Below are 20,857 nucleotides of genomic sequence, written 5' to 3' on the forward strand. Positions count from 1 at the left end.
GATTTCCCTTTTGCTAATACATGCAAAATAAACTCGCTAAGCATTGTATCAAAGCATTTTCCCTTGCTGATGCTTGTACTTCTATGTACTAAACATGGAGGTATACTTCCGGAAACAACAAAAAGGTCAGTACAATCAAATCTTTTTTTTTTTTTTTTTTTTTTTTTTGCTAGTTGCTTTACGTCGCACCGACACAGATAGGTCTTATGGCGACGATGGGACAAGGAAGGGCTAGGAGTGGGAAGGAAGCGGCCGTGGCCTTAATTAAGGTACAGCCCCAGCATTTGCCTGGTGTGAAAATGGGAAACCACGGAAAACCATCTTCAGGGCTGCCGACAGTGGGGTTCGAACCTACTATCTCCCGAATACTGGATACTGGCCGCACTTAAGCGACTGCAGCTATCGAGCTCGGTAAATCAAATCATTCAAAAGCTTGTCAGTGTTGTAACGAGGCTGGTATTACCTACTTCAGGAAATGGACGTAATGTCACCCATGACTACTCGTTCAGAAATGTTCCGCTAGCTCAGGACATAATCCAACAACTGTCTGCAATGTATGGAAAAATAAGATGCAGCTTCCTGTTTGCTTTGTCACATTTGTCTATCTATGATTTTGGCAGTAATTTTCTTTTCTGCAAATTCCTTTACATCGCACCGACACAGATAGGTCTTATGGCGACGATGGGATAGTAAAAGGCAAGAAGAGGAAAGGAAGTGGGCCTAGCCTTAATTAAGATTCAGCCTTAAATTTTGCCTGGTGTGAAAATGGGAAACCAAGGAAAACCATCTTCAGGGCCGCTGACTGTGGGGTTCGAACCCACTATCACCTGAATGCATAAGCTCACAGCTGTGTGCCTCTAACCACATGACCAATTTGCTTAGTGAGCAGTAATCTAATGATCCTGGTATCCTACGTCCCAAAGAAAGAAAAAATTGACGTATTAATATCAAAGATACATCACAAGAAGTCAACTGATAGGAGTAGGAGTAAAGATAGACAAAGCCAGAGATCAAAGCCTACAATTCGACAAAAGGCGGGGTTGACGTACTCAACACGATGTCAGGAACATTTTGTGGGAAGAAAATCCAACAGATGGCTCGCAACAGCATTCTTTCATCATATGGATGTCACAGCTATAAATCCATTAGTTGTCTATGGTTGGAACATATGAGGAAGCAGTTCTTGAAACAAATTGCCAAGGAAACTGTGCTTCCTTATGCAAGGTCCCGTTTTCAGCCTGAAAATCTTAGCTGTAAGCTAAGATCAGAAATAATACATATCCTGAAGGAGGATCCTATCCCTGAAGAACCTCAAACAGACAGAGCCAAGAGATGAAAGAATTGTGCACTGTCCCCCAAAATTGGGAACAAAAGTTACCAAATCTGTGCAATCTGCAAAACGTTTGCCTGTGGAAACAATACCTAGACTGCCTAGAAAGTGCCTAAACATATGTTTTGATGCATTTAAGCTGGATTAGTGTAAACTTGTCTATTATCTCCATTTTTTTGTAAAAACATATCTTGATTCTGAAGTTCGTCAACTTAAGTTCATTTTCTCAGATTTCCTGTACAGCAAAAGTTGGTGGGTGAAAAACATATTAGTATGATGTCATTTGTAAACGAAAACAAGTATCATCTACATTATCCTAGGAAACGTTCCAGTTTAATATGTTTGTGATATTACAATTCCCCAGAAAATATGAATATTTGAAACACCTTTATTTTTTGTAATGATTTTTCAATAACAAATTTGTAAGTGTATCATGAAGATTTAAAAGGAGGTACGGTCATTTTCATACTATATAAACAATGTTAATTAATATGCTAGAAAAGTTTTTATAAAATAGGAGATGTTATAAAGCAAATCAAGTGTGTCATAGTGACCCAGAGCGACCACAGTACGATGCACAAAAGCCGCGAAAGTTGCCGGATTAAGGATGAGCAACAAGAGACAGGTGCGTTATTTAACCATATAAGGAAAAATACTAAAGACAGGACTGTAAATTTTGCCAGTCATAAACATACATATATACAATGACAGACTATATCAATCGCGCTTACTTCCAGTTTCCTACGCAGGTCTCTTGAACTTACTAACGGATTAATATCAAACATGTCTTCATCTCTATCCCTTTCTCCCAGAACGCTTCGAGATCCAGAAACAAACATAATGATTTTTTTCGTCTGTTTGTTTGGTTTTTCCTCGTGAATCAGACAACTATACAATGCATTTCACCTCACTTGACCTAAGAGCAATTTAAACAACGTAGCACTAGCACCAACGTGGTTAACAATGAATGACGGGAATTTTCTCGATAGTTCCCGTCTATTTAATTTTAGATCCCGTTGATGATTTCTTACTTGGAAAGAAAACTGACGTAAGGAATTACAGCGAAATAGAGTAAAATAAAAAATCAGTAGGAGATATCCTCATAAAAAAAACGTAACGAGATAATTTGCAAATTTGTCAGGAATCAAAGTTAAAAATGGAACATATATAACAATTTTGCATTTCACGTCCCGGGTCCCGATAAATATCGAAGAAATTACTTTCAGCTCGTAGTTCTTGGTTGAATTAGGTTAGTATATCCTAGGATTTCCCCGGAAAGTGACTTCTGACATTCCGAGAGAGCAGACACTTTGAGAAAGCCGGACATAGTTTCCGAGGTAACGTTGTAGGCTACTAACACAATTCTATCACGGTCTACAAGTCCGGAAAATAATTTATTCTATATTAATCTATTTGAATAGGAATGCAAGCGTCATGTCAGTGAAGAATAAAGATAGATAGATAGATAGATAGATAGATAGATAGATAGATAGATAGATAGATAGATAGATAGATAGATAGATAGATAGATAGATAGATAGATATTGCAATAATTAATTCCAACGAGCCAAAGGCTCATACAGAGTAACTGTACAATGAATAATATATTCAATGGCGGATCTACAAACTCTCATCCATACAATGATAAAATCACGTGACTTAAACAGTAAAAGTAGAGACATCGATTTAGAAGGTGTACGAAATAAATGAATTTAACCTATTACCATACTACCCATGTATGGTTCCCTTAATTATACAAAGATACTTAGTACCAAAGTAAATAACAATGCATAGGATGATTGACAGAGGGGGTGGTTGCTTTAAACATTTACCTGTTTATATAGGCCTACATTGACCTATGATGTAACTATTCCATAAACTTTCCCTTGCCTTTCGTTTGAAACTTTCAAAAGTAGGAGCTATTATTACGTCAGCGGGAAGTTTGTTGTACGCTTGAATAGCTGAAAATTTAAACTACTCTTCCCAAATTTTGAAGAGTGTATGTGGTATAAGTCCAAATCATCTGCATGTCTAGTATGATACCTGTGGTTGTCTGAATTATTAAAGTAGTGTTGTGAAATATTATGTTTCTTTTCATTTTATACATTTGTATGACAAAATTAAGCTCTATAATTATTCTGAGAGGTAAATTTTTTGTCTGAATATACAGGTCTTTAACTGGAGTGTATAATGGTAAGCTAAATATGTTCCTTATTGCCCAGTTATGTATCACTATTAGTTCATTCAAGGAAGACATCATACAATGTGACCAAATTACACATAAGTACTGCAAGTGGCTATCTTCTGACAAATAATAAATTTGTAGGAGGAGTTGATTAGAGATTAAATACCAGTACTTAAGTCTTTTTAGTAACCCAGCAATTGGGGCAATTTTCGTAGTTACGTGTTCCACATGATCATTCCAGGTCAGGTTCTCATCAATAAATAATACAAGATATTTCACTTTATTTACTGTTTCTATTTCCGTATCGTTTACGAGTAATTTATCACTATTTGAGTGAAGTATTTTATGTTTGGATATAATTATGCATTTAATTTTCTGCAGATTTATTGTCAGTTTCTTACACTGGTACCAGTATAATAGACTGAGTGTGTCCTCCTGCATATTTACTAAAACTGTGTCCTTCTTTTTGCCTGTATATAATATATTTGTGTCGTCAGCATATAATGTGATATAGTCATTTAGATTACATGATGAAATATCTATATACACAAAATAAGAGTTTTGTCTGTAAATTGCTTAGAATTTGAAAATGGTATTTCTGTATCGGTCAAGTCCATAGTAACAAGGAAATGCACTTTTTACTTTTACGTAATGTCTGTCTGTCTGTCTGTCTGTCTGTCTGTCTGTCTGTCTGTCTGTCTGTCTGTCTGTCTGTCTGTCTGTCTGTCTGTCTGTCTGTCTGTCTGTCTGTCTGTCTGTCTGTCTGTCTGTCTGTCTGTCTGTACATGTATCACGAGAAAACGGCTGAAAAGAATTTAATCAAAATTGGTATGTGAAGTCGGGGGATGTGCCACTACAATCTAGGCTGTAAATTATTTTACTCACGCTATGTGAAATGGGAAGGCCTAAAATATATTTCTCAAATACTTATATTATTGCTGATCCTATCGATAAATACTACATAACTAAAGTTATATAGAATTAAATTTCCGATCATTTATGTCGTACACTGTTATCGTACCGGCTTTGTATTTTTTTGCCAAGTCCATATCAACTCCGAGCCACGAGAAAATGGTTAACAGAATTTAATGAAATTCGGTATACAGAGTCGGAGAATAAGAAACTACAGTCTAAGTTATAAACAATGTTATTCGCGCTGTATTAAATTGTAGTTTAGGAGAAGGCACCTAAAATGTATTTTTTAAATACCTATGTTAATGGTTCTATCGAAAAGTACTACAAAACAAAAGTTATAGAGAATACAATTTCCGACCATTTATGTTTTATTCAATTTTACCGTACCGACTATGGTAAGAGTGGAATTTCAGAGTCGGAAGAAAACTAAATGTGAAGATCTACAATATTAAAAGCACATAGCATTGATCAAAAATAATATTACATTGATCATTGTTTGTGGTGATGTTCTTTGTCTCATACGCTGCCGCTCAATTCCGATTGATGGGATTACTGATGCGTACCGAGTATAACAGCCTGGCTGAATATTGGCGGGGAAAAAGCTGAGGAGTTAGAAAACTTTCTTCTTTAGCACGTCATTCCACTGGTTCATAAATTTTCTGACACCGTACTGCAGGTACGTAACTCACTGGTGCACCATAATATTCCAGCTATTCGATCCCTACACTGACGCGCTGTTTTGAATGAGCAGTGTGCACTCTTAAGGCAGAGGATCACTTAGTAGTAGAAGTAGTAGTATGACCTAGTATATAATTTCAATTTAGGCATGTTCCAAATTAAAGCACCACAATTCACTAAATAACTCAAAATTCAACCCTGAAAAGAGCCGTTTCTTAAAAAGAGCTTCTTCCTCATCACTTTTATTAAATTCTACATTCATTTTATTCAAAATTAGCGGTGAAGAGGGGGTTATCCGGCTTGGAGAAAAAAATTGCCTCCAATTCAGACAGATTTCTCCGCCGCCAGTGTAGTGAATTGACATTTTCCGACTCATAGGGTACTCCTAGGAAACAGATTTGTAAAAGGTTATCGTTTGTGACCTGGGGCTCTCCACTATTCGCCTAAGAGTGTTCATGGATCATGGCTGTCTGCGGCCTCGTCATTCCAGCTCTGGAACTTTGGGCTGTTAGATCGGCAGCGTAGCACTGTTCGTTAAAAGTGAGAAAATGTGTGGTTTTTCATTTCATCAAGTATTTCATGTGAAATCATTGCTTTTACTCAAGCCATGACCTATGTTCATTTCAGTTGGAAAACCATTAAGACAGTCTTTCTGAGGATGTAAAAAGGCAGGTGGACAGTGTCTGCCATTATAATGCAATTCCCCAACATGATTGTGACTGGTTGCAGGCATTACAATGAAAATTCCCTAACGCAGTCTTCATATGAGAAAAGACTTTTGGTGATTTCTCCGTTGCGTTTCTGGGTTAACGTTACGAGCTGTGCAATTTAATACAGTCTTGCTCACAAAGTGTACTATACCTAACCTACAATTACGTATACAGTGTAGAATTCCGTAGCGAAGCACGGGTACATCAACTAGTCATGTATATGAAGGGAAACGAAAACTGGACCTAGTATGGAAACTTGAGGGACACCATGGCTTACATAACTGGCAGAACTCGAGTAATTATTCACAGTAACGAGTTTCTTTCGTCCTGTTAAGTAATTTTCAAAACATTTTAGGGCAAGACCACGAGTTCCAGTCTTTTCTAATTTGCTTAAAATAATTCTATGATAACAGTATCAAAAGATTTGGTAAGAACTATAAATAAGCATGCTGCAATGTTGTTGTTATCTACGGTGGATTGTAACATTGTAATGAGATCAACAGTAGCTGCCTCAGTACTAAACCTCTCCCTGAGCCCACATTGACCCTTATTGAAAAAATACTTTTTTTGCTTAAAAATGCCAGAAGTCTTTTTTTCACAACTGTTTCCGAAAGTTTCGAAACAATTGATAAAATAGAGACTGGCATATAATCATTTGGATTTTTCTAATCCCTCCCTTAAACACAGGAATCACTTTAGCTATCTTCAGTGTATTGGGTATTATGCCAGTAGTCGGTGACTCATTAATGGTCTCTACCAGTAATCCTATTATAGGGTCCTTTGATTTCTTTTAATCGAGAGGTAGTAATGCAGTCTATTCCTCAGCTATTCATACTTAGATATGATGGACATTACTTCTGCTACATCCGTCGGGTACAGGTAAAGGTTTTCAAGATTTGTAAATTCACAGAAAAACACAGTATTATGTGCAGGAATACTTAGATCTAGGTTTTGGCAATGTTTATAAGAAATGGTATTCGAATGAGTCACACAGAACCTGTTTGTCGGTTATTAATTTGCCTTCAATTTCAATCGTGATACACGAGACATTCGTTACTTTTCATTATGAATGATTTCATTCATTTATTTCCACGTCTGCTTAGGATTGTTATTATGAGATTTGAATTGGATTGATTAGTCAAATTTGAACCTGCTTTTAAAATTAGTTACTGTATTTCTACACCTGCATTATTCTTGTATTAGAAGCATGTTGGTCTTGTGAGTAGGATATTTGAGTTTAGCATGTAATCTGTCTCGTCTCATTATAAGAACAGAAAGGTATTGAGTAACCCAAGGAATTTTGATAGGCTTGGTTATGCCCTTTAATGTTGCATTACGTGTAGTAGGACAGCTCGTATAATTGTCCTTATGTTGTATTTGGTCAATGAATGAATCATGTTGTTGTTATCTACGGTAGCAACTGTTCCCATGATATGTATCTGTATTGTGTTCAAAGGAGTTCTTATAGGTACTGGGTGATTCATTGTCCTTTCACTTACTAGGTATTGTAGAAATAGCAGACGTTTGGGCATCACATTTGAAGTGACTTAAATTCGTGTGGCTATTACAGCTGGATGTAGGCCTTGCAAGTTAGACCCTCCAATGTTAGTAAGTGACGTCTAAAAGCTTATGGAAACTGGGTGTTATTGTGGTGAAGGATATAGTTGTGTGTGGTGTATGAATAGAATAGAATAGAATAGAATAGAATAGTCCCCGCCTCCACTTCCGGATAACAGAAACTGAGGCGAGTGTATTCACATTTATTGTAAATTAGGCATATACGTATTGCAGCTAAAACAAACAAAGGAACGAACCAGCCTAATTAGAAAGGAATACACTACGGAGTACATATCAATGAAATGAAATGAAATGAAATGAAATGAAATGAAATGAAATGAAGAGAAATACTACTAACTAGAAAATAGACAATACGTAAGGAACACTAACAGAACTGAACAGGATATAAAAATGATAATAATTATTGACGACCTTACTCATTATTGACTTTGACTCAATATCGTTCCATATCTCTGAGACCAAATTTGTATTATGTACTGTACCAGGAATGATTGTGGGGCCAGAGCATGGGAAGGTTCTCAGGTCGTATTCGGTGTTTTATTGGAGCAGGTACAGAGACGGATAATATCGAAGAGCGAATAATAGATGGTAAATCTTTTTGATATAATTTATTCAAAATATTCACAGAAAAATCACCCTGCAATTGGAATTTCAAACTCAAGTTTCCAGCCAGTATTTTCCAAAAGGTGAAAAATAAAAGATCGATGTTATTATCTTCTGTGACTTCTATTTGCTTGAGGATGTCAAAAATAAATATTACTCTTTTATAGACCATATATCCTACAGTTCATCTAATATGAATTCAAATACAAAAATATCACTTTGCTCCTTGAATTTTATCATGTTAATCACTGATGGTGTTGACCTACAGTCTTTCTTATATTTTGAGCATAAAATGAACACACACCGTCATGAAAATGTTGATAGATTAAATGAAAATATTTGATCACTGCTGTATGTCCCTACAGTTAATTTAAGTTGAAAAATGAAATAAATAGTGCACTTACAAATCCTAAGGTTCGTCTATGTGAAATTAATTCAGTTTATGAATGATTTTGAAGAGGAATTTACAGTCTAAAAGCAAGATATGAACCTCTCTTGAATGATTATAAATTACGAGTTGATATTCACACGAAGCACTTGTTAGAGCACTGTAATTGACTGAGTGCTTTGTAAAAAGTCAATCAGTAGGATTACTCACACAGAATACGAGAAGATCTGCTCAGAAGTGTTGGAGTTGTGCTGTACGGCGACTTGGTGCCTGGAACATTCCGCAGCGTGCAGCCAAGGCTCGAACTCAGCACCGGCGGCGTGTTCAGTGAAGATACAACGTTAATCTCCCTTGTCGACGTCCCTCGATGGGTACCATAGTTGAAGAAACCACGTAAATCCCACGTCGGAAGCGACGTTCTATGTAGCAGAATCTCGCAGCACTTTGCCAAGATTTCCGTTGTTCTTTGACGTAATGTCGGAACACGTAAAGTTCAGTTGGCACTAGAGATCTCACAAATATCACTGATATTAATATTAAACACCGACACAGGTTGTAATGCACAGTTCTATTCTTATATTAATTTTACGGTGTTGAATTAGAATTCACAGTCCATGCTACGGAAAACACAGTTTTTATATACACACAGTTTATGGAATTGACATTTATCTTTGTCACAGTTCATAATTGTCAATAATTATGTCTGAGGCTCGACCGTAAGGTAATAATCACAGTCCATAAGCACTTGAAAATGTTATTAACAACAGTCTTTACCACAGTCTCTGAAATAATACTGTTCGCAGATTAAGGCGATTTTATGGCTGGATTTACACCACACAAGTCTGTAATACTTAATATTGTCATAAAAAGTCTTTAATGTCCACTGAGTATCTCGTAGTAGCGATCGAAAGATCGAGAAAGTGCACACAAAAATAGTCAATTCTAGCCCTGTTATTGGACGAATGTCGAGTGAAATAATGTCTCACACAGTTCACTCTTATACTATCCGATTTACTGAAATGGTCTCAAATTAGGATTTTAATTCACCACACGTAATGACTTAGAATATTGACACAGATCAAATATACAGTTCAGAATTACGTAAAATGTTAAAGTTCACAATGTCGTATACTGATCAGTAAAATACTTGACACTTCAGTTTACTATTTCATTTACAGCTTCACTCAGTTAACACAATTCTAAGTATTATATCACGACAATTCAGTCGGAGAAACTTTTAGAATATTTCCGTCGTCGCGGCGCGGCAGAAACTTTTCTTACGACGTCTTCGTGTTCGAGTGTGGCCATCACTATGTCCTCGCGGATCGCGACGGAGCATGCTGTCCTTCATAAATCCAGAACACACTTACGGCACACGGTTATAACCTTGGTTCACTGACCTATTTATACAGGTCTGCGACCTGTGCTCGGAATCGGGGGATGAAGGGGTGATAATTCCTTCCAAACGTCAACTTATTATATTTCGAAAACCACTGGACGGATTGATCTCAAATTTGCAGGGTTTCACTTCCAGAATATTGGCTACAATTTAGCGTTGGTCTCATGTTAATTGGTCCAGGAGTTAAAAACTTCATAAAATAATTTTCGAGAGAATTCCGAAGGGGAGGGAAGCAACAGGCAGCGGTGACGTGACTTGAACTTGTTCGACGTGCGCTCTCCCTCACGCAGCGTAGTGAGAAGAGAACCTTCTCTCACACAGCTGTTCATGCATCGGAACTTAACTAAACGCTCATAAATAAAATTTATAACTCGTATGTGGCAGGGCCTATGCCTTCCTGGTACAGTTCATACATGGATAAAATACCTCGTTATTATACACCATACTCAGGTGATACTAAAGAGATTAATATTTTCGTAATTTTTCTACTCAAATATGACCAATTTTAAACTGTTTATTTAATGTACGGGTAGATGATCAGTTTTGGAGTCCCCCTCTTCCAACTTCGGTTATCCGAGAAAGGAGAGAAGAGACTTGGTTTATCCTGAAATGTTAGCATGTATCTCTGTACGAGTAGTTTAACAGTCCTATAAAATAAATTTAACCTTGCGTACTCGTGATGATTCCACTGTTTTCAGTGTGTTACTTGCCAAGGTTAAGTCCCGAATTGTTCACACCGTCAGCCGCATGTACGATTCCCTCATCCGAAAATTGATTTCTTTTTCCCTCCCACAAGCTTTCTACAGTTATCAAAAACTTCGATAGTTTCCCCTAGCCTTCTCCATCATCTGTTCATTATTTTGACAACAGTATCATATAAAAATTCTCTTTTATTTTATTTATGTCTTCCGTTTCCAAATATGTAACCCGTAATACGCTTGTACTTTCACACTGCTTCAATATATACCGGTATGAATTTCATAACTCTTTCTCACACAATAAACATGTATTCGCAACTTCTTTAAATGCCTTATTAATATACACTCCCACCAGCCACTATATAATCCCCTGTACTCACTTTTGTTTAATTTAGCATGTGTTATTCTCATGCCTGAATATACATTCACGAATTCCTCTAGAGTTATCTTATTTTCACCCTCAGTTCATAGCATTTGCATTTCTATACCGTTACGTGCTACTCTGTGTGCCCTTTTCCCACAGATTTTCTTTTATTCTAAATTTTGTCCAATAGTTCCCCATTCCAATTCCTTCCAGTAACATCTTTAAGTTACCCGCACAGTACCCTATCTGGTACTTCATTTGGTGTCAGTGAGCTGTATCTGTTTCTCTCCCCCATCCTCCACATTTTAAGCTAAAACAGTATTTTATTACTCTTTTATTAATATATCCACCTTTATACTAATATTCGTACACAGTAATCTTTCACCACTATCCGCTACACATTTAGGCAAACCTGTAATTATTTTAATAAATCTACTAGTGATTGAATCAAGCTTTGCGATTTCCTTTTCCATGCCCCATATTCTGAAATGAATAACATTTTATATTTAATCACAGCACTGAATACATTTCCTTGCCCTAAAATCAATACTAGGCATTCTCTTATCTAATATTCGTATACTAGCTAGTACTGCTGCACCAAATATTTTTGCCCTCTTGACGTATTCAAACCATTTTCCATTTCCTGATATTATGTATGTTCAGTCCTTAGCCTGAAGGCTAGGTGGATCCTCAACAGCTCTGCCATCAGCAGTCATAGATGGCCTAGGCATCACTGAAGAGGCGTACTAGGGAAATGAAGAGTGATGTAGTTTCCCGTTGCTTTCCCCACTGAGCCAGATGTTTTTATTACGTACCATTCTGCCAAGCCCACTGAAATACATGCACCAAACGACCCTATGAACAACATTTTCACACCATTCATAGCGGGAATGGGCTGCAAAAGGAATGGCATTACTAGCATTGCTCATACCTCAGTCACTTTCATAATGTCAATGCAAAGGTTAAGGCTGAGACAGACCAATGAAAGTAACAAAATTACTCTAGCCCATACCCGAAGACACAGTAAATTCTAAACACTATATCTCGCCAGCAAATGGTATCCTGATAATATAATGCCTACATAATCGAACTTGTTAACTACGCCAGATATACTCTTTCAAGACACCATTCTTGCTTTAAAAAATTTATTCCCTTCTATACACACCATTACACTTCTGTACGTTAATGGTTAAATTGCACCCCATACAGTACTTCTCTCGAAACAATCAATACATTTTTGCAATGTATCTGGCTTAGAGTGTACAGGAGTACGTCGTCAGCAAAGACAAGAAGAGAAGAATCTTGATTTTCTAAACATGGCTGTGCAAATACTTCCTCACCTTCAAATCCTAGTACCGGTGATCCATTAATAAACAATAGAAATAAAATCGGGGACAGGTTACACCCCAGTTTCAGTCCCATTTTAGAGATAATATCTCTTACTACTACACCTTCTTTCACTCTCACTGTACATATAACTTCAGCATATACCTTTTCTATCGCTCTTATCATTTTAAAAGAAACTCAAACTTGTCTCACAATAATAACGACTGCCGCCCTGTGCGCAGTATCAAATTATTTCTCTAAATCTATTGATTTCATATGGAGCTTACCTCCTTTTTGCTTTACATACCTCTGTAGCTCGGAGCCAAAAAGTAAGCGACAAACATATAACTTTGCAGCAGGGAGAGAAAACATTTAGCTGACTTTTCCAACAATATCTCTTAATTTCTTTTCGTGCTCAGTATTGTAATACGGTACCGGTATTGTCAATCAATCAAACACTACTGTTATGCATTTAGGGCAGTCCTCCAGGTGGCAGACTCCCTATCTGTTGTTTTCCTAGCCTTTTCCTAAATGATTACAAAGAAATTGGAAATTTAGTGTGAACATCTCCTTTGGTAAATTATTCCAACCCCTAACTCCCCTTCCTATATACGAATAATTGCCCCAATGTGTCCTCTTGAATTCCAGCTTTATCTTCATATTGTGATCATTCCTACTTTTAAAGACACCACTCAATTTTATTCGTCTACCGATGTCCTCCCACGCCATCTCTCCACTACAGCTCGGAACATACCACTTAGTCGAGCAGCTCCACTCCTTTCTCCCAATTTTTCCCAGCCCAAACTCTCAACGTTTTTTAAAGCTACTCTTTTGTCGGAAATCACCCAAAAAACAGGGCTGCTTTTCTTTGGATTTTTCCAGTTCTTGAATCAAGTAATCCTGGTGAGCGTCCCATACACTGGAACCATACTCTAGTTGGGGTCTTACCAGAGACTTTAATGCCCTCTCCTTTACATCCTTACTACAACCCCTAAATACCCTCAAAACCATGTGCAGAGTTCTGTACCCTTTATTTAAAATCATATTTATGTGATTTCCCCAATGAAGTTCTTTCCTTATACAGTGGAACCTTGGACTGCGAGCATAATTCGTTTCGGCAACATGCTTGTAATTCAAAGCCCTCGTATATCAAAGCAAGTTTTCCTATAAGAAACAATTGAAGCACCGATGATTCGTCCACAACACAAAAATATTTATTCGCATACCATTTCTAAAACAAAATACAACGTAAAACAAATTAAAGTGCTCTTTTCCTTACAATAGAATTATTGTTGATGTGAGGGAGACGAGAGATGACATGAGAAGAGTTACTGTGTAGCACGAATTTCACTAACGGAATCACTGCTATCTGTTGGCTCACTGGAATATTGTTTTCCTTTCGTGAAACTTTAACGAGGAGCCTGTCCAATGACTTGCTTTCGCCTCTTTTTGAGGATTTTACGAAAATGTGACATTGCATTTTCACTGAACTGATTAATCGCTCGCACTTCTACAGCCTTATTCGGGTGGTGTTTTTCTACAAAATTTTGCATCGTTTCCCACATTTTGCACTTCTCCCGAACCTCAGTTGAAGTTAGAGATTCCATTGACTTTTCCTCTCCCTCTTCTCCGGACGAGATCTCCTCCATAACCTCCTCCTGTTTTTCGCGATGCAGGCCCATCAGTTCGTGGGTGGTCACTTCCTGGCGATGTTCTTACACCAGCTCTTGAATGTCCACGTCAATTACCCCTAGCCCCATTGTCTTCCCTAAGGACACAATTTCATCGACAATCGGCGGCTCATTGTCACCAACAATCCCGTCAAAGTCACGTCCAAGAGCATAGTCAGGCCACAGCGGAAGTGGGTGTTCTCTTGGTGACTCCAAACCAGACTTTATCGATGATCTTCAGGCAGTTCACGATGGGGAAATGATTTATCCCAAACTCTTGGAGGGTAAGGTTTGTTCCTTCGGTCACTTCGAAGCATCGCTGAAATAGTGCTTTGGTGTATAGTTTCTTGAAGTTCGAAATTACTTGCTGATCCATAGGCTGGAGTAGTGGAGTAGTGTTGGGAGGAAGGAACTTAACCTTAACGAACTTCAATTCCTCCAATAAGTCGTCCTCAAAGCCTGGAGGATGAGCAGGAGTATTGTCCATAACCAGGAAGGCTTTGAGTGGAAGATAATTTTCTGAAAGGTATTTCTTCACTACGGGACCAAATACCTCGTTCATCCATTCAAAAAGAACAATAGAGTGGAAAAAGTAGGTACACGTGACGCTCGTATTGCGGAACCTCACTCGCTTAACAAGTTACAATTTATTTAAAATGTTTGCTCGTCTTGCAAAACACTCGTAGTCCAAGTTACTCGCATTCCGATGTTTCACTGTATTAACACCTACGTACTCACAATGATCTCCAAAAGGAACTTTCACCCCATCAATGCATTAATGAAAACTGAGAGGACTTTCGCTACTTGTGAAACTCACAACCCAACTTTTAACCCCGTTTATTATCATAACATTGCCTACCGTCCATCTCACAACATTATCGAGGTCATTTTGCAGTTGCTCACAATCTTCTAACTTATTTATTACTCTGTACTTTAATTAGGATACGTCGGGAGTAGTCTAATTTTATTGTAGTGTACTGTACAGTAGTATACTGAGCCATCCCCAGGTTGCCTCAATATGTAATATAATAACACTGTAGACATATCTATATAATCATATGCATAGAGTTGGGTACGAATTAAGGGAGTCCGTTAACCGCCGATATAGGCGAGGCGCACCTTGTACTTTTTCAGTAAACACCTAGCTGTTTGAATTTAAAGCGAGTCGTTGCCTTGGTAACTACGCACGCCAACCCCCGTCCAACATTCAAATTCAAGCGACTCGAGCTTGGGGAGGTTATATTTGAATGAAGGGAACCCCGCAACAGCATTTCAGGTTGGCCTACTTCGACTTCACTGGACTGGGATTCCAGCAATCACATAGCTATTTTCGCCACTATGTTAGAATTCCACAGGTCCGAACTGCATAACACTTGCATACATATTTATCATTCACTCAGGTGTGAAAACAACGACTACTTGTGCACTATCAGAGTAATTTTATTTGAACAGAAAGACGTTGGCCGTTACTGACAGCCTCCAATTTTTGCCGGGGATTCACCTGCTGCCACAAAGGGACAGTGAGTTTATTTAAAGACCCGGGGTAGAGGAAGGAGCCCATTCATCTGTAGTACTCGGTGAGAACGTTGTGGGCGAGTGGTGAAAGATCTTTGTACTGACTAAAAACGATTACACGCTATGGCTCGTTGATATTAAGAAATTATTATTTCGAGCCGAACTTGTATAAGATAATCATTATATCCTAAGATTCTTTTTCGAGTACAATTGAAAGACCAAGTGCAGTTTGGTACCGCGGATATAATATTGATAATCCGAGAGTAATGTTTGCTCGAAACCCGCGGATAAGATAAATGTATATTCCGAAATGTGACCAGTATCTCATGTCGGTACGCGATTGCGAGTTAACATATGCATCGTGTGCGCTCCGCTTATTTATTACCGCTGACAAAGACTTATACGAGGACGGTTTGAAAAGTTCTCGGAATCACCGCTAGATGTCAGTGCGAGAGCAACGAGATTCCCGCGCAATAATCACACATCCTTTGTGAGTGAAAACGTGGCGCGTCAGTGCTCTAGCTGCAGGAGTGTGGTAGTGACGACTCTTTGTTGTTGTTCCCGCGTAGTGATCTGTGACAATGGAAAAAAACCTGAGATTCAAGCAGTGATTACATACTTTGTAAAGAAAGGTATGAAAGCAAAGGAAATTCATGTAGACTTTCGGAACACACTGGGGGACTCTGCTCCTTCGTTTTCAACTGTTGCCAAGTGAACTAGCGAGTTTAAATTTGGTCTGGAGCGCTTGGATTATGATCCGCGTAGTGGATGGCCAAAAAGTGTTACGACCCCAGAATTTATCGCAAAAGTGCATAAAATGTTCATGGAGGATCGTCGACTGAAAGTGCGGGAGATCGCTGAAGCTGTAGGGATGTCTTCTGAACGGGTATATTATATTTTAATCGAAGAAATGGTTATGAAAAAATTATCCGCAAGATGGGTGCCGCGGCTCTTGACATTGGACAATAAACGCACCAGATTGGAAATGTCCGAACAAAGTCTGGCCCGTTTTCAGTGCAACCAACAAGTTTTTTTGCGCCGGTTTTTGACTACAGATGAAACTTGGTATCTACTACTATACCCCAGAGACAAACAGCAGTCAAAGCAGTGGAAACATGCTGATTCACCACCACCACCACCACCACCACCACCACCACCAAAGGAAGCAAAGGCAGTGCGTTCGGCCGGAAAGGTCATGGCCTCAGTTTTCTGGGATGCAAAAGGCATTCCGCTGATAAATTATCTTCCTACTGGCCAAACAATTACGGGGCAATAATATGCAAACCTCCTAGACCAACTACAGGAAAAGATACGCGAAACAAGGACTGGTTTGGCAAGGACAACGCTCCGCCGCACACAAGTGTTATTGCCATGGCAAAACTTCATGAACTGGGGTACGAATTGTTGCCACATCCACCTTATTCACCGGATTTGGCACCATCAGACTTTCATCTATTCCCCAAGCTGAAAATTTTCCTCGGTGGACGGATATTTTCTACAAGGGAAGAACTGACAGCCGAATTGGAGAGGTACTTTTCAGGGCTTCAGGAATCTCATTTTGGAGATGGGATCGAGGCATTGGAACATCGCTGGACCAAACGCATAATCTACAGGGAGTCTATGTTGAAAAATAAAAGCAGTTCCACCGAGGTAAGTGACTTAATTCTAGTACATTCCGAGAACTTTTCAAAGCACGTACGTATTGATTGGGCTTCGACCCTTGATCTAATGGCGCCTAAGTCGGACTAATACTTGAGCCTAGGCTGCGCAAATTACAGTCTAGTATAAGAGTCAACATTGTGCACTCGTACACGCACAGCGGCGGAGAAGTTATTGTAATCCAAAAATTCTACAGAGTTCGAGGGACATAAATAAGACATCATTGCTGTTCGTGGAGTCGACGCCTGGACCAATCAACCTCGGCTCACAGTCGTTATGATGAGCTAACCAGCTGAAACAACGTGGCCATGTGGGCCGTTGTGAATGGAACCTAATTGCAAAAGACAAGTACGAAAATCCATTCCAAGCCATGATCCGGAAAAGCTAATACGTTAGGTTAGGGATTTTTTCAATATGTTTCGTAAAAGTAAATGTCAGCCACTTTGGCTGGAGATTTGTCTTAATTCAGTTAAAGTTAAATGTTAGGCTGAGGCTGGGATGCATGTATTTAGCCCAGGCTATTTGTACATATTGTACCTTTCCAAGGCATCAGTACATGAACCAGTTACCATTGTTCATAAATATTACGTTAGAATGGAGCACCATCGGTGAGCCTCGAACTCAGCCCGGTTGTCGAAGCTTCACCCTCCCCTACTAGAATAATTCGCTAGCCGAGTCGGTATCGCATTATCGGGTCTATGGACTGTCCGATGGGGCGATAAGTTCTTTAGTAATAGTCTCTATAGTAGGGGGAAAAGTTAATTATGAGAGGAATACCATTTCATTACTATTGAGAAGAGATACAATATCTTGTATAACAAATTTTTACTTATACTAGTGAAACACATTATTTACATGGGTATGCCATACAAACACCTTACATACAGTAACTTGGGTGATCTTGACGTGATAATGTTCGGTAGTCTTTTTCTACACTTCATTATACGTTTAAATATTCAAACTTAAGAAGGCGTTCCCTCTCGAACTATTACACTACCTCAGACTTACACAGGCGTTTTCTCTCTAATTATTTCACTCTACACTTATATTACATCACACACATATTTAATCATTATGGAAACACCCCGCTGTAAATCTGTTTACCTGCCAAGAATTAATATATTCAATTTGCATCAAATTATGATATAAGTTTGCTAGTATCGTATGAACTGAAATAGGCAATTTACACTCCCAATCCTTTGAAAGTCGCGTTACAACCCTTCCTTAAGTTAAACGTTGCCAAATATGCAGTATAATAAACACGCTCCTTTCATTAGGATTTTATCAACACATATATCAGGACATTATTTACTCAACGATGTTACCTATGGACAAGCATTTAGCGACTTCAATACCAAAACATTATAAACATATCATTATAACACTTCCTGCAAGAAAAGGACAAGAATATATACATTTCACATGCACACAATGGATTACAGGTAGCCTTATTCACCTGCCGCTTGTGACAGTAAGCTTTACTGTCTCCTGCAATGAACTCAGGACCTTCTGAGACAGGGTATATCTGACCTGGAATTCCCTACACGCTGTGAATAATTAAAGAAATAAATTGGAGGGGTCCTTCATTTAATGCTCATCTGGAATCACTGCGTCGTTGATAATACTTAAATCAATGCATGTAATCGTAGCATCGAGAGGCACGAAATAGCTACTTGTATCTGTTTACTTTCAGTGTAGAAAACACTTTTCTTCGTCCCTACAGCCAGGCTCGTAAATCTATTCAACTGATGGCCTTCCAAGACCCATTTCTAAAGGGCGGGCGCTGGGCCGCCTTCATACAATGACTTCGCGGTAAACGACCTTGCTTTCTTTTTCTTGAGCTACAATGGCCTCACATTCAATATCGGCTATGTCCGGCCGTAATTAACATATTCACAACACGAGATCCACTTCGTGTACATTACTAAAGAGTTCCAAGGGAACTTCGCATTTTCATTTCACACTATATATTATGGCTACAGCCTGTTCACCCATTTCATTTCTCCTCTCGGTACAATGACTACGATGAAGATTTATTGATGATCTCCTGCCACCAGGGTCCAAATTAACTTGCGCATTCGCGAACTAATTAGCGATGTAAGATACCCACTGTCTCGATGCCTTGTTCTAGGTGCCTTAATTACTAATCAGGAGGGATCTCTACCAGGTGAAGCGCACCAAAAAAGAAAAATATGAATCACTGAAAAATATTGATGACTCGTATATGCTATGGAAAGACGATAACTGGAGTCATTTTTACAGAATATTTAAGCCTTCTCTACTTGACAGCGCTTCACACTTAATTAAGCCAAGGTCCTTATAATTACGTCATGCATTATCGAACCCTTATACAAGGATGGAAGTAAAATATGGTCGTCCCAAAACCATGATGAAAGTATTTTATAAAAGACTCAAATAAAAATGAAATTATAATTATTATCCCTCTGAAATGGCGTGCTTGCAGTCTACGTTACATCTAAGTGAAAAATCTACATATTTACAATGGGACACGACCTTCAAACATATAAATACTTGGAAATGTACTCAGCCTTCTGGATACCACGTTCACAGCTTTACAGCAGGGCACTCCATGGGCTTAAGCTGCTTGCATCACGTCATCGGCGATGTGAAGACCCATGATGACTTCCTGGCAGGTCATACACATGACAGCGACGTTCCAGACGTTCTCGGCTACCAGGCGAAATTCCGGCAAACAGCTAGATGACTCGTTCACTCCGGTACACAGGCAAAATTCTGGCATTCAGCTGGACGTCGGCGTTCACTCCGGCGTTCTCGTAGACATGTAAATGAGGGGAAATTATCTCAAGTGAATGCGTTAGTTTATTACACACCACAATTTGAACATATGGTTGGATTTGCTCAATAGCACGAGCATTCCAACCCAATGTCGGTAATGTCCCAGAAGCCCGACATTAATCCCTTCTCATTTATCTATTCTTCTTGTAGGCAGCGATTATAGGCCCAGAAATTTCACTAGTTTCCCTAGAAACGACAGTGGTTAGGCCACTAATGTATTAGCATTCTCGTATTCATGATACTATTTCAGGCCTGTTCTAATGCACTTAGCCGTGAGACGAGCTCTCAACTGCACTACGGATTACTTTAACGTGGCGCTGTCCTCAATTAGGTCTACACTGAGCCGTTCACTGACTTTCTTGGTAATTCATATTGATATCAAGCACGTTCACTCCACCCACTTCGCTAAGTACGTCCCTATATATGTTAACTGAGCCGTATTAACTTAGACACATAGGAGGCTCGATGTACGACCTTTTTCTACACACGGACATCGGTTATTACGGTTTCGTACCGTTCCTATTTATTAATTTGCGGCACACTGTACACGCTAACATCTCACTCAGAGGGTGATTATTTCCACATATATTCACAGACTTTAATGAATCACTGCATTACACTGCTCAAATTACAAGATTATTTCTTCACAAACGACTCTCACACAAACCACGACGAAATACTACCGTACTGGCGCTACACTGAAAATGCACTGGGTAGTGTCTCCTTCTCAGCTCTTGAATATATAGGCGCGCTACGCTAGAGACCCGAATGCTGAGGGTGGGGGGAAAAATGCAATCCTTTCTCACACGTTGGTCCGTTAATACGCAACGTATAGTGACGAACAGGGCATCAAAATGTAGCTCCTGTATTCCCATCTCCACTGAGTGACTGTTTTTGAAATAGCTTCGTAGATTCTCAAGCAATCTCAAAAGCGTCCTTTTGTCTCTGGCGGTGAATGATGACGAGCACAGGGGATTCCTTGTGTTCGCTGTTACGGTTGGCGTCCAACATCTGTTAGTCAT

The sequence above is a fragment of the Anabrus simplex genome, chromosome 2 (assembly GCF_040414725.1).
Source record: "Anabrus simplex isolate iqAnaSimp1 chromosome 2, ASM4041472v1, whole genome shotgun sequence".
NCBI classification, from domain to species: domain Eukaryota; kingdom Metazoa; phylum Arthropoda; class Insecta; order Orthoptera; family Tettigoniidae; genus Anabrus; species Anabrus simplex.